This window comes from Thamnophis elegans, chromosome 1 (assembly GCF_009769535.1).
Source record: "Thamnophis elegans isolate rThaEle1 chromosome 1, rThaEle1.pri, whole genome shotgun sequence".
In the NCBI taxonomy this organism is placed as follows: Eukaryota; Metazoa; Chordata; class Lepidosauria; order Squamata; family Colubridae; genus Thamnophis; species Thamnophis elegans.
The window spans coordinates 167898339-167911779 of NC_045541.1; positions in this window are offsets into that span (position 1 = coordinate 167898339).

Sequence of the window (13441 nt, forward strand, 5' to 3'; positions counted from 1 at the left end):
AGCCGCATCTGCACATGCACACCGCCTTCTGCGCATGCGCAGTGCTCGCACGTTACATCGGGGCGGGTGGCCAGAGCCTACAGCAGCTGCTGCCACCAGTTCCCCCGAACGGGAGAGAACTCTCTGAATACCACCACTGAACCAGGGGTTCTTAAATCTGGTCTGCAGGGCCAGCCTGGAAATAGCAAAGGAACGACCCGCGGTGTCTCTGACAGCCAAAACAGGGCACGGGGGTCACCTCAGAGGTGGGTTCCTACTGGTTTGGCCCGGTTCTGCTGAACTGGTAGTAACTTGGCGGTTCCAGTAACCCAGGCCTGCCACGCCCCACTCCAAACAGGTTCTCCTACGGCGGCGCCATCTTTATTTCCAGTTCTGACATGTGCAGAACAATTTTCATTGCAGAAATGTAATTCCCCCCCTTTTTTTAGCGTTTTGCACATGCGCAAACCTTTTTATGTGCAAAATGTTTTGTGCGCCAAACCAGCAACAACGCTGGCAGCAACCCACCTCTGTCGCACCCCCTTTTTTGGCCTGGACGGCCTCCTGTAGTACTCTGCCAGCCAAAATAGGGTGTGGGGGGTCTGCACACGGGCACCCTGTACCCTGTTCTCAGCCAGCAAGGTGCTGCAGGAGGCATTGGTACCATTTCTCCCCCTCTCCCCAGCCGGACCGTGGAGGAGAATGACAATGCTAATCCAGCCCTGGAAGAAATCCAGTTTGACACCCCTGGTATAAGGTCTTCTGTCTTGAGCAGGAAGTTGGATTAAAAGACCTCTTCCAGCTCTATGATTCTATGTTCTATCATGGTACAAAGTCACAACAGCCTTGGGAAAAAGTGACAACTGTTCTTGCACTTATGACAGTTGCACCATCCTTGTGGTCACATGATCACAATTGAGGCCCTTGGCAACCGGCTCACATTTACAACCTGTTGCAGCATCCTCCAGTTACATCATTATGATTTGTCACCCCTTTTTTGCCAATTTCTGGCAAAAAAAAACCATCACCCAATGCGGAAGCTGGATTTCCTTAATGTGATTCACTTAACAACCACCGTATAAATTGTTATAAGGTCTGGTCCAGCTTGACTTACAACTACAATGACTTAACAATGGAAATTCCAGGTCCAATTGTGGTCATAAATTGAGGACTATATGAATGTAAATGAAACCCAGTTTGTCAAGCAGGATTACAGTATGTAGGAGTTTTCTAGAGGTAAGCAATGGCTTCTATTTTCCACTAGAGGGCGACCAAGTATTCTGGAATCCAAAAATCTTTCTCTTTTTCATATATACCTACTATATCTCAAAAGGAAATCACTTTACAATAAAAATGTAGGAGAGGTTTTTCTTTCCTTTAAAAATTGGGACAAACCTTTGCCACAGTTCCAGCCCGGGTTGGTTGCTGGCCTGACTTCCAACTGGAAATGGTAATGCAATTCATTTAGTTTACATTTAGATGTGAACTTACATAAGGTTGCAAACAAATACTCAAACTGGAAATTAGACATTATTAAAATGCAGTGCTTTCCAAATATTACAATACGGGAACACGAAAAAGGAATCTGTTAGGAAAGACTATGTAAAATGCATAATTTTAAGAAATGTCTACCATGCAAAATTATCTCTTTAACCATTCTGGTATTTCCCCTATGCTTGTCCTCTTGGAAGGAAGAGGGACAGAAGAGACCATAGTGTTTGTATGTGTGCATGTGTGTTAGAGAATGGTTGCTGGAATGAAATATGCACCAGGGTTAGGGATAGTGCAGTGTAATGGAGTGAGCGCCCATTACTTGTCCCAGCTTCTGCCAACCGAGCAGTTCGAAAGTATGTAAAAATGCAAGTAGAAAAATAGGAACCACCTTTGGTGGGAAGGTAACAGCATTCTGTGTGCCTTCAGTGTTTGGTCATGCCAGCCACATGACCACGGAGATGTCTTGGGACAGCGCTGACTCTTTGGCTTTGAAACGGAGATGAGCACCACCCCCTAGAGTTGGCAACGACCTAGCACATATGTGCGAGGGGAACCTTTAGCTTATTTTACAGACCATTAATTCGATTTTTAATTTGGATGTGACCCTTTCTTTTGTAAATGTGTTTTTATTTTTCCATTTCATTTTCGTACAGTCACATATACACTGTGCATAACCGGGGCCATATAACATTAAACAATAAACACAGCCATTCCTCTTGTCGACAATACCCCCCAAAATAGAAACCCAATGTACCTCTTTGACCCTCCATACACCCTTTCTTTCGCCCCCCTCCAACTTTCCATCTTCCCTCCATCATTCCCCTCTACCCTACTTCCCCTCCCCCTCTACCACTCCTCTCTCCCGATACACTCCCTCCCTTCCTTCTCCCCCTCCCTCCAGTCCTCTCTCCCACCCTCGCTACCCCTCTTTCTTCTATCCCTCTACTCCTCCCTTCGGTGTATTTCTACAATCTATTAATATATTCAGCTTGTCCTATTTTTACAGTGGAATTAAAGAGCAACAGTATACAAGTGCCTTCACGTTACTTTAAAATCTAGCACATACTATATATCCCCCCTCCCCCCTAACACCCCCCTTCCCCCCCCCGCAACTTCCCAGAGCCCATAAATGGTATAGATTTTTAACAAACACAGTCTAAAATATATTGAGACAAAGGAAATAAAAAAAAGAAGTTAATAACATCTCTGCATTGAACTCAGCTTCTTCCGGTTACACTAACTTTGAGCAGTTTAGATTATTCCTAATCTTAAACATAGGCTATCTGTAATTTCTTAGTCCCATATTTGTTTTGTATATAGTCAATCCATTTTTTCCAGTCTCGTTTATATCTCTCATTTGAATGGTCTTTAAGATATGCCGATATTTTCGCCATCTCGGCTAGGTTTGTGACTTTCAATGTCCATTCTTGAGTTATAGGCAAGTCTTCCATCTTCCAGTATTGCGCCACCAACAGTCTTGCTGCTGTTATTAGGTGCAGAACCAAATTAGTCTCTAGCGCTGTAAAGTCAGTACATATACCTAGTAAAAATAACTGAGGAGTAAACTTTATCCTTCTTTTAAAGATATTTTGCATAATCCACCACATTTTTATCCAAAATGCCTTAACCTTTTGACAAGTCCACCATATATGAAAATATGTAGCATCGAGAGAACCACATCTCCAACATTTAGGCTGTACATTCGGATACATAGAAGCCAGCTTTCTAGGATCTAAGTGCCATCTATAAAACATCTTATAAAAATTTTCTCTCAGGTTTTGTGCTTGTGTGAATTTCACATTTCTTATCATATTCTTTCCCATGTGTCCAACATTATTGGTTCTTCAATATTTTGAGCCCACTTTATCATACAATCTTTAACTAATTCTGTTTCCGAATCCATCTGTATTAGTACATTATATATCTTCTTTATATGCATTAAACTTTGATCTCTTATTTGTTTAAACAAATTATCCTCAACTTGGATAAAACCAGTTTTTTGGTCTATTTTCCACCTGGCCTGTAATTGGCCATACTGAAACCATGTTTGAACTACCTTCTCTCCTTTCAATACCTCTAACGATTTTAGTTGTAGCACCCCCCTTTCCAAAGTAAGAAGTTGTCTGTAGGTGGTTCTATCCTGTTTTTGTGCTATATTCATATTTTCAATTGCATGTCTAGGAATTGCCCACATGGGTAACTTGTCATTTAGTTTATATTGATATTTTTTCCAAACCCACAGTAAAGCATTTCTTAAGATATGACTTTTTAAATTCTTATCCAATTTTTTGTTGAATAACAAGTAAGCATGCCAACCATATACCAGATCGTGTCCCTCGATATTCAGTATTCTATCGTTGATTAAATGGGTCCAATCACTAATTGCGGATAGTGCCACTGCATCATAGTATAATTTTAGGTTAGGTAATTTCAAGCCTCCTCTCTCTCGTACATCTTGCATTATTTTCATCTTTACCCTCGGCTTCTTTCCGGCCCATACAAATTTGTTGATACCCTTCTGCCATTCTAAAAGATTCGCATCTTTTTTAAGTATAGGTAACATTTGAAAAAGAAATAAAATTTTTGGTAAGATGTTCATTTTCACTGCCGCTATCCTACCCAACAAAGTTAAGTACAATTTCTCCCATTTTTTCATCTCTATCTGTATACTCCGCCATAGTGGTTCATAATTGTGCTTATATAATTTCCTGTTTGAGGCTAAAACATTAACCCCAAGATATTTGACTTTTTGGACTACCTCACATCCTAGCATCCCTCCTAGTTCTTCCTTTTGTTTAGTATTCATATTAATAGCTAATATTTTTGTTTTTCCTAAATTTATTTTAAAACCAGACACTTGACCATATTGATTAATCGTATTCATTAAAACCATACTAGATTCCTGCGGTTGTTCCAATATTATGACCAAATCATCCGCAAAAGCGCACACTCTGTATTCTTGCTGCCTAATCTTGATCCCTTTTAGACCATCCAAGCCCCGTATTTTATTCAACAATACTTCCAAAGTTTTAATGAACAATAGTGGGGACAAAGGACAGCCTGTCTTGTACCTTTTCTGATTTGAAAAGGGTCTGTTAAACTTCAGTTGACTATGATTTGAGCTGTTTGCTGTTGGTATATTGCTTTAATTGACCGTAAAAAGCTATCTCCTATCTGCATTTTTTGCAATATCTTCAACAGAAATTGCCAGTTAACTCAATCAAAGGCCTTCTCAGCATCCAGAAATATGAACGCAGCAGGAATTTGGTTATTCTTTCCCAAATATTCTAATGCATTAATAATTAGTCTGACATTACTCTTCATCTGTCTCCTCTGTATAAAACCTGTTTGGTCGGTATGTATCAATTGTTGCATAACCACCATTAACCTATTTGCTAGTATTTTAGTAAAAATTTTATAATCTACATTAAGTAATGAGATAGGTCTGTAATTTTTTGGTTGGGTAGTATCTTGATCTTCTTTGGGTATCAAAGATATAAACGCTGTCTTCCAAGATGGAGGCACTTTACCTTCTGTTTGAATTTTATTAAATAGTTCTCTATGAGGTTCTACCATTTCTAACTGTAAATTTTTATAGTAAACCTCTGTCAAGCCATCTGTACCTGGCGCTTTCCCTAACTTTAGTTGCTTAATTACCTGCAAGATTTCCCCTGAGGTTATTGGTTGGTTCAACTTTTGCCTGTACTCTTCTCTAACTAGGGGTATTTTCTCTTTATCTAAGTATTTGTCTATATCTAAACCCTTAATTTTGTCCCCTTTATACAATTCTGTAAAAAATTCCCGGAATGCCTTTTGAATCTCCTCCTGTTGAAACACCTCCTTCCCTCTATAAATCAATCTGGTTACATTTCGAGTTTTCAGTTTTTTTCCTAATCTGATAAGCTAACCATCTGCCCGGTTTATTTGCGTTACAAAAAGTATTGTGTTTTGCATATAATAAACTAGTGGCTACCTGATCAGAGATCAACATATCAAATTGGGATTTTAATATAGTAATTGTTTCCTTAACCTTTGTATCGCCTGGATTCAATGTTAATTCCAACTCTTTCCCTTTAATTTCCTCTTCCAATTCTTTTCGTTTTAGCCCTTGTTTATGTCTATGTATTTTGTTTATATTCATCAGTACTCCTCTCATATACGCTTTGCTTGCATCCCATACAAATTCCATAGGTGTACCCTTATTCATATTCAGAACAAAGTATTCAGATAACAATTTTTTACAATCATTAATGTACTTCTCATATCTAAATAAGTTTTCATTCAGCCTCCAAGACCTTCTTGCCTGCACTACCCTTCCCAATTCCATCCAAACTGGGTTATGATCCGAAAGGACCCTCGCCGCAGTCTTTGTCTTCTTCACCCTAGAAAGTAAATCATTAGTGATTAGTATAAAATCAATCCTTGAGAAGGATTGATGTCTATCAGAAAAGAAGGTGAAATCATATTCCTCTGCGTTTCTTTCTCGCCAAATATCTCTCAATTCAAAGTCGTCCATCATGTCAAAAAAAGGTTTGGGTAGCTTAGCTCGCATTTTAGTATTAGGGCGAGAGGTCTTCTTATCTCTTTTAGTGTCAATCACGCCGTTCCAGTCACCCAATAGTATACAAGACTTATAGTCCCACTGTACTAATTTAGCGTGAAGATTTCGCTTTTCGCTTTTAAAACTGTTTATTTCATTTTCATTTTCATTTTATACAATCACTTATATACTGTGCATTTAAAAAAAAAGGGAAAATCAATGAACACAACTCATCTTCCACCATAGAAAACCAACATAGCACTTCAATCCCCCATACACCCTTTCTTCTCCCCCTCCAACTTTCATTTCTCCCCTCCAACATTCCCCTCTTCTACTTCCCTTCCCCCTCAAACATTCCTTTCTCCCCTTCCCTCCATCTCACCCTCCTTACATTCCCCTCTCACTCCCTCTTTACTTCTCCCTCTTCTTTCCCTCTACTCCTCACTTTGGTGTATCTCTACAATTCATTAATCTATTCAGTTTATATTTTACTCTAAAATTAAGAAAAATGAAAAAAAAAGAGAAAAAAAAGAAAAAAAAAGAAAAAAAAAGAAAAGAGAGCAACAGTATACAAGTGCATTCTTATTGTTCTGAAAATTGAGACTGTATTTCCACCCTCCCCCCCATAAACCCCCCTCCCTAACCCCCTTTCGACTTCCCAGGTCCCATACCCAGCATAACTCTTTATCAAGCACAGTCTGGAGTATATTAAAATCAAATAACTTTAGAATTAAAAGATAAAAGATAAAGGAAAAACAAAAAAAAAGGAAATAGTAAAAAAAGAAAAAAAACCACACACACACACACACACAAAAAGGAAAAACGGGAAAAATCAACAAATTCTCTACATTAAACTCAGCTTCCCATCATTTTTAAATCTTAAACAATGTACCTCATTCCTAATTTCAGTTATTTTATTACTTGCAGGATTTCAAACTATATTGAAACCAAGTAAGTTAATTAAATGGAATTCCAGCTAAGGGCCTTATCTCTTTATCTAAATATCCAAACCTTTGATTTATCTCTTTTACCTCCTTCTCTATTAAACCATTTAAACATTCAAATACTTCTCTCGGTTTCCTTTTCCAACTCCTCCCATCCTGCCTTTACCCGTGTCCATATATATATTTTATTTTCATCCGTACTCCTCTTATATTTGCTTCACCTTCCTGCAGACTCTATGGGTATATCTTTCCAAACATTATATTCAAATAACAATTTATACAAAGATCAGCTTACTTTCTAGCTCAAAATAAACTCTACTTAAACCTTCACTACCCTCCCATCTACCCCACACTTCCCAGCTCCATTCAACCCGAACCACAATCCAAGAAGATCACGATCTCCACTCTCCTCACCCTAAAGAATAAATCATGAACAATTAAAATAGAAATTCAAAGTTATCCATTGAATCCTGTTTACGGTAAATCCCATACAATATATATTCCAAAATCATCGCCACTTCTTTCAGTCTCTTTCAGTCTCAATGTCTCTTCGTCAGTATGCAGCTATACCGTTTTACCCAGGACAGAAATCACAAAGTATTATTCAGATTAAAAATTAAGCAAATGTTTTAGAAGCATAACTAAGCCTTTATTCTCTACTCTTCTGCCCTTCTGGAGGGGGAAAGCAATGCCTCTCGCCTTGTAGCCACGTGTTCCGCTGTTTCTCTTCTCCTTCTCCTTGTCTTTCTCCATGTCCGGGTGATTCAGGAAGTCCCGCCTTCAGAATCTTGTAATAGAAATCTCGGGCTTCCCAAACAGAGTTAAGACAATATTTTTGGTTATCAAATGTAACTGTAATACCAAACGGCACTTCCCATCTGTATTGTATCTGAGAGTTTCTGAGTTCCTTAGTTAAGAAGGCATAGTCTCTTCTGGCTCTTAATATTTGAGGTGGTATTTCTTTGAAAACAATCAAATCCTGTCCATCAATTCGCAGCCTATTATTGTAGAACTCCTGTATTATCGCGTTTCTGGATTCTCTTGTGGCGAAATATATAATTATGTCCCTTGGAAGTTGTCGCTGTTTTGCTACGTACGAATTATGGCGATTTTTTGGATCTGCCAATCAAAGTTAAGTCCCGGACTTCCCACCGAGCGACTAAAAGCCTCAAAAAAGGTCTGTTTCAAATTCTCCTGCTCATTTTCACGCAATCCCCTAACTCTTATTGCAGACTCAGTCTTCTTATAATTTATCATGACAAGTTGTTTTTGCGCAATTTGGATTTCCTGTTGTAATATTTCAATTTTAGATGTCAGGTTGGAATTAGCTTCTTCCAAAAGTTCCAATTTATCCTCCATTCCAGCAATATAATCTGTCATAACATTCATAACCTCGATCATATCCTCCTTTGTTTGAGCAATCTTGGCATCAAGTCTGTCATAAAAGTCTGAAATAATTTTTTGCATTTCCTCTCTGAACTCTTTAAGGATTTCAAAAAGAAATTCTTTCGTTAGCAAATCTCCAGTAGAGGGCGTAGAAGGCAAGGACAGCGGCTTCGTAACAAATGATGTAGAAGAGCGTCTGGGTTTCAATTTCGGTGCCATGATAAAAAGGGAAGCAAACAGAGTCTCTACTCACGTTAATTTGAGATAAGGTAGTTTCAACAAACCCCTGGCAATTAATAAAAAGAAATCTTCGAGGGAACAGGGCTAATTAGTTTGTAATCCCTTAAATCTGTCCAGGAAGTTGAAGATATATTGTTATAGCAAATGCGGAAGTTATAAAATCGCCATTTTTTTTTAAGAAAAAAAAAAAGGTTGAACAAAAGGAGTCTTTTATAAAATTGAAGCTGGTATTTTAAATAGAGAAAAAGGAAAAATTCACAGGTATGGTCACTGCCCGGATTAATCTTAAATGGGTTAATTACAAAGGCTTGTTCTGGGGGGGGGAAGTAACTCGCCTAGAGCTGAAAAAAAAACAGCTGAGAAGATCTGGCCGGAGTAAATGACTCAGCTTTCGTTGATTCACTCTCTTTCGTTCGCAGCCAAAAAGAAAAAAGGGCTGTGAACTCCAAAGAGGATTCTAACTGGCTGAGGGTCCCTCCCTACTTTTTCCTTACTGGAAAAAGAGATATCTAAGATCTTAAATAGATATACGAACCAGAACTCTGAGGGCAGCTTCATTAAGCTGCCGACGGCGGCAAGCACCTCCCCCGGAAATCAGCGTGAAGATTTCTATAGAATCCATCTTGCTGTTGATTAGGAGCATAAATTCCCAAAAGTAATGTCTTTTTCCCTTCTAAGACTAGATCTAGCGCGATATATCTTCCATGTAATTATATCGTATATCATAACATTTTCCCCATATAAGTTAACATTTAACTGTATATAGTTTTATTTTATTTTTTAATAGTGATAATTATTGTGATTAATAACCTTTGTATATGGTCCAAAAATATTTATAACCTTCCCTTCTCATATCCAATTATTATTTATCATATCAACTCCACATTATATACATTACTATCATTATCAATTATTATTCAACTATGTCTATTACAAATAAAATTAATTAGGTTTAGCTAATTTTGAATTGTATTCTTCCATCTATCAGCCTGTGTCTCTCCAATAACAAAACCTCCTTAATCCTATTGCCATTCATGGATCAAGTTCTACAAACGTCTTTATGAGCAAGTCCAAACAAAAAAGATCCCTGCATGTTTTTGCTTAAGGTGCCTCTCATATAATGTCGTTGTCCTGCGCTTATTCCACTTTTCAACTTGTTTTTAATTCTCAGTGGTGGTATCAAAAGTTTTGCAAATGATATTTCATAAAATATAAATTCTTTAATGCTTCTCATTCCTCCTGCGCTCTGTCTTTCAAAGTAAATCTCCTGCGTAGCTGCCCCCCTTCAAACGTGAAGATTTCTATAGAATCCGTCTTGCTGTTGTAATCTAGAACATAATACAGGAGGAGCGTCAAACTCGATTTCATTGAGGGCCGCCCGCATCAGGGTTGTGTTTGACCTTTTTCCTATCATTTTTTATTTATTTACATTTATTTATTTTGTCAAGTATGAATTAGATAACAGATATAAGTATAGTTTATAATTTATAGTTTATTTATTTGTATGCCGCCCTTTTCTCTGGGGGGACTCAGGGCGGCTCACAATCAAAAGGAAGGGGGGGACAGACTTTTACATATAAGACAGTACATGATTAAAACGCAACATTCATACCATTCGGGCGGGTTACAATCTTTAGCCCCAGGCCTGACGGGATAGCCAGGTTCTAAGGGCTGTGCGGAAGGTCTGGAGGGTGGTAAGGGTACGAAGCTCCACGGGGAGATCGTTCCATTGGGTCGGGGCTACCACCGAGAAGGCTCTCCTCCGCATGGTGGCCAGTCGGCATTGGCCAACAGATGGAACGGAGGAGGCCTAAACGATGAGATCTAATGGGTCGTGTGGAGGTGATCGGCAGTAGGCGGTCTCTCAAGTACCCAGATCCACTACCATGAAGGGCTTTATAGGTGGCAAGTAGCACCTTGAAGCGTATCCGGAGATCGACAGGTAGCCAGCGCAGCTCGTGGAGGATAGGTGTTACGTGGGTGAAGCGAGGTGCACCCACAATAGACATGATTATGAACACATGGATACGAATACAAGGGAATATTAGGACAGGGACAGTAGGTAGGTAGGTGTGCTTATGCATGCCCCTTAAAGACCACTTAGGAATGGGGTGGGGTCGACAGAAGACAGTCTAAGGTTGGGCTTCCTGGGAGGAGCTTACTGGTGGGGGCAGCAAAAAATCAGCTGCCTCCGAATTCCTGGCTACGTACCTGTTTGGAGGATCTTCCATCTGACGTCTTATCAGGTTTTCTTATCCTCCAGGCAAGAGGGAAAGAAGAAACTGTTTTGCTGGCAAATGCTCTTCGATTTTTGCAGCTTTTGTGCTTGCAAGGAAAGGGGGGCTAGCCCAAGGCAGAACGGCTGTCCGTGCTGGGAACTTCAAACTGCCTTGTGCAGGACAAAGTAGGTCTCTCCCACTCTGCTCTAAGTTTTGTTTGATTTAATCTTATCACGAGCTGAATCCGTTTACTGCGAGGACAATAATTGCTTATCAACATTTTAGCTTCTTCTCTTTTTCTCCTCCGAAAAATTATTTACTCAGAGGCTTTTAAAATGGCGCCGAGCAGGCTGGTTTCTCCGGTAATAACGAACACTTTTTGCTAATTCTCACAAGACTTCAAAAGAATTCAAAACAAAAGAGATAGCTTATCATATGTTTTGGTTTCACAATAGAAGAATTTTACTCCTTCATTAACTTTGCTTATTTGGAAGTTAAATGGTGATGAATCTGTTGAACGGTCTTGTTACAATGTTTACTCACTGAAACTTTTGCCAAGCCTTAAACTTCAAAATAAAAGCCTCTTTACTTAAAGTTGCATATTTAGGCAATAGAGTTTTATTAACTGCAGGCAGACAAATTTTGAAATGGCCTCAAAACCAAATATTAACTTGAAGTCGTCACCCTCTACTTCCAGGGGCACATCCTCAGTGCCTGGCACAAAGCTGCAGCCTCCGCTTCCTACGCCCCCTGCTGGGGATGTGTTAACGAAAGAATTTTTTCTGAGTAATCTAAGCGAGGCTCTTAATGCACAGACAATTAAAATGGAAGATAAATTTAGAGATAATAGAGAGGAGAGAAAAGAGGAAATAAAAGAAATGAAAGAAGAAATTAAAAGTGAAATTAAAAGTGAAATAAAAGGACTTAAACAGGAGTTGTATGAGAAATTTGAGGCTAAGGTTGATAAAATTAGAGACGACATGCTGAGTCTTGTAACTGTATTAACAGAACATATTTCTGGAGTGGAAGATACTCTAGAGGTTCTTAATGATGCCAATGCTAACTTGACATTGAAAACAGAGGTGGTGGAACAAAAAGTGGAAAATGCTGAAAAAGAAATTATTATGATACAGTACCGACAAATGGAGTTCGCATTAAGAGTAAGGGGGCTGCGTGAGGAGAAACAGGAGAACCTGAAACAGATCCTATCGGAAGCTTTTGACCGCCTGATGGGAAGACCAGGGACCAACCAAGGCTGGCAAATTGACAAAGCTTACCGCGTTAACTCCTGGCTGGCAAAGCAGAAGCAGCTTCCTCGAGACATCGTTATATATTTTACTACAAGAGAGTTCAGAAATATGGTACTGCAAGCGTCTTATAACACTAAGCTTCAAATTGGCGGTCAAGACCTGGCTGTTTTGAAAGAGATACCACCTCAAATGTTAAGAGCCAGAAGAGACTACGCTTTTTTGGTCGAAGAACTCAGAAATCGTCAGATACAGTATAAATGGGATGCACCATTCGGCATCATATTTACATTTGATAAGCAAAGGTACCGCCTCAACTCTGTATGGAAAGCCCGAGATTTTTATTATAATATATTGAAGGCCGGACACCCTGCACCATCTGGACCTAGAGAAAGACCACAAGAAGGACAGCAAACTACACAACCACCAGACAAAATGGAGCATCTCTCTTCTCTAGAAGTGCAAGGTGCTATGGAACCAAGACCTAGCCGCATGACTACTAGACGTATGGAGAAACAAGCTAAGAAGCAACAGCATCAACAATCATCGGCCATCGATCAAGGAACTACAACAACAAATCTGGAAGCAGTGGGAGGAGCTAGACCTAAGGTTAAACAGGCCGTGCAGGAAGCTCTAAAAATGCTTCAACCAACCAAAGATGACAACTAAGATTTTAACATGGAATGTCAACGGACTGAACTCTCCACAGAAGAGGAAGAAAATATTTCATTATCTTAAACAGTTTAAGAACGATGTAATTTGTTTGCAAGAAACTCATATCAAGTCAACTGATCAAAAATATTTGATCAACTCAAAACTTGGTCAACATTTTGCAGTTTCTGCTATGGAAAAGAAGAATGGTATAGTTGTATACTTAAGAAAAGATATGAAAGCTGAATTAATAGAAGCAGATCCCTTTGGAAGATATATTGCTTTAGACTTAATCTTAGAAGGGAAAAAGACATTACTTTTGGGAATTTATGCTCCCAATCAACAGCAAGATAGATTCTATAGAAATCTTCATGCTAAATTAGTACAGTGGGACTATAGTTCCTGTATACTATTGGGTGACTGGAATGGAGTGATAGACACTAAGAGAGATAAGAAGATTTCCCGCCTAAATACCAAGATGCGAGCAAAGTTACCCAAATCTTTCTTTGACATTATGGATGATTTTGAATTGAGAGATATCTGGCGAGAAAGAAATGCAGAGGAATATGACTTCACTTTCTTCTCGGACAGGCATCAATCCCTTTCAAGGATTGATTTTATTCTAACCACTAATGATTTGCTTTCTAGGGTCAAGAAAACAAAGATTGCAGCTAGAGTCCTTTCGGACCATAACCCAGTTTGGATGGAGTTGGGAAGGGTAGTGCAGGCAAGAAGGTTTTG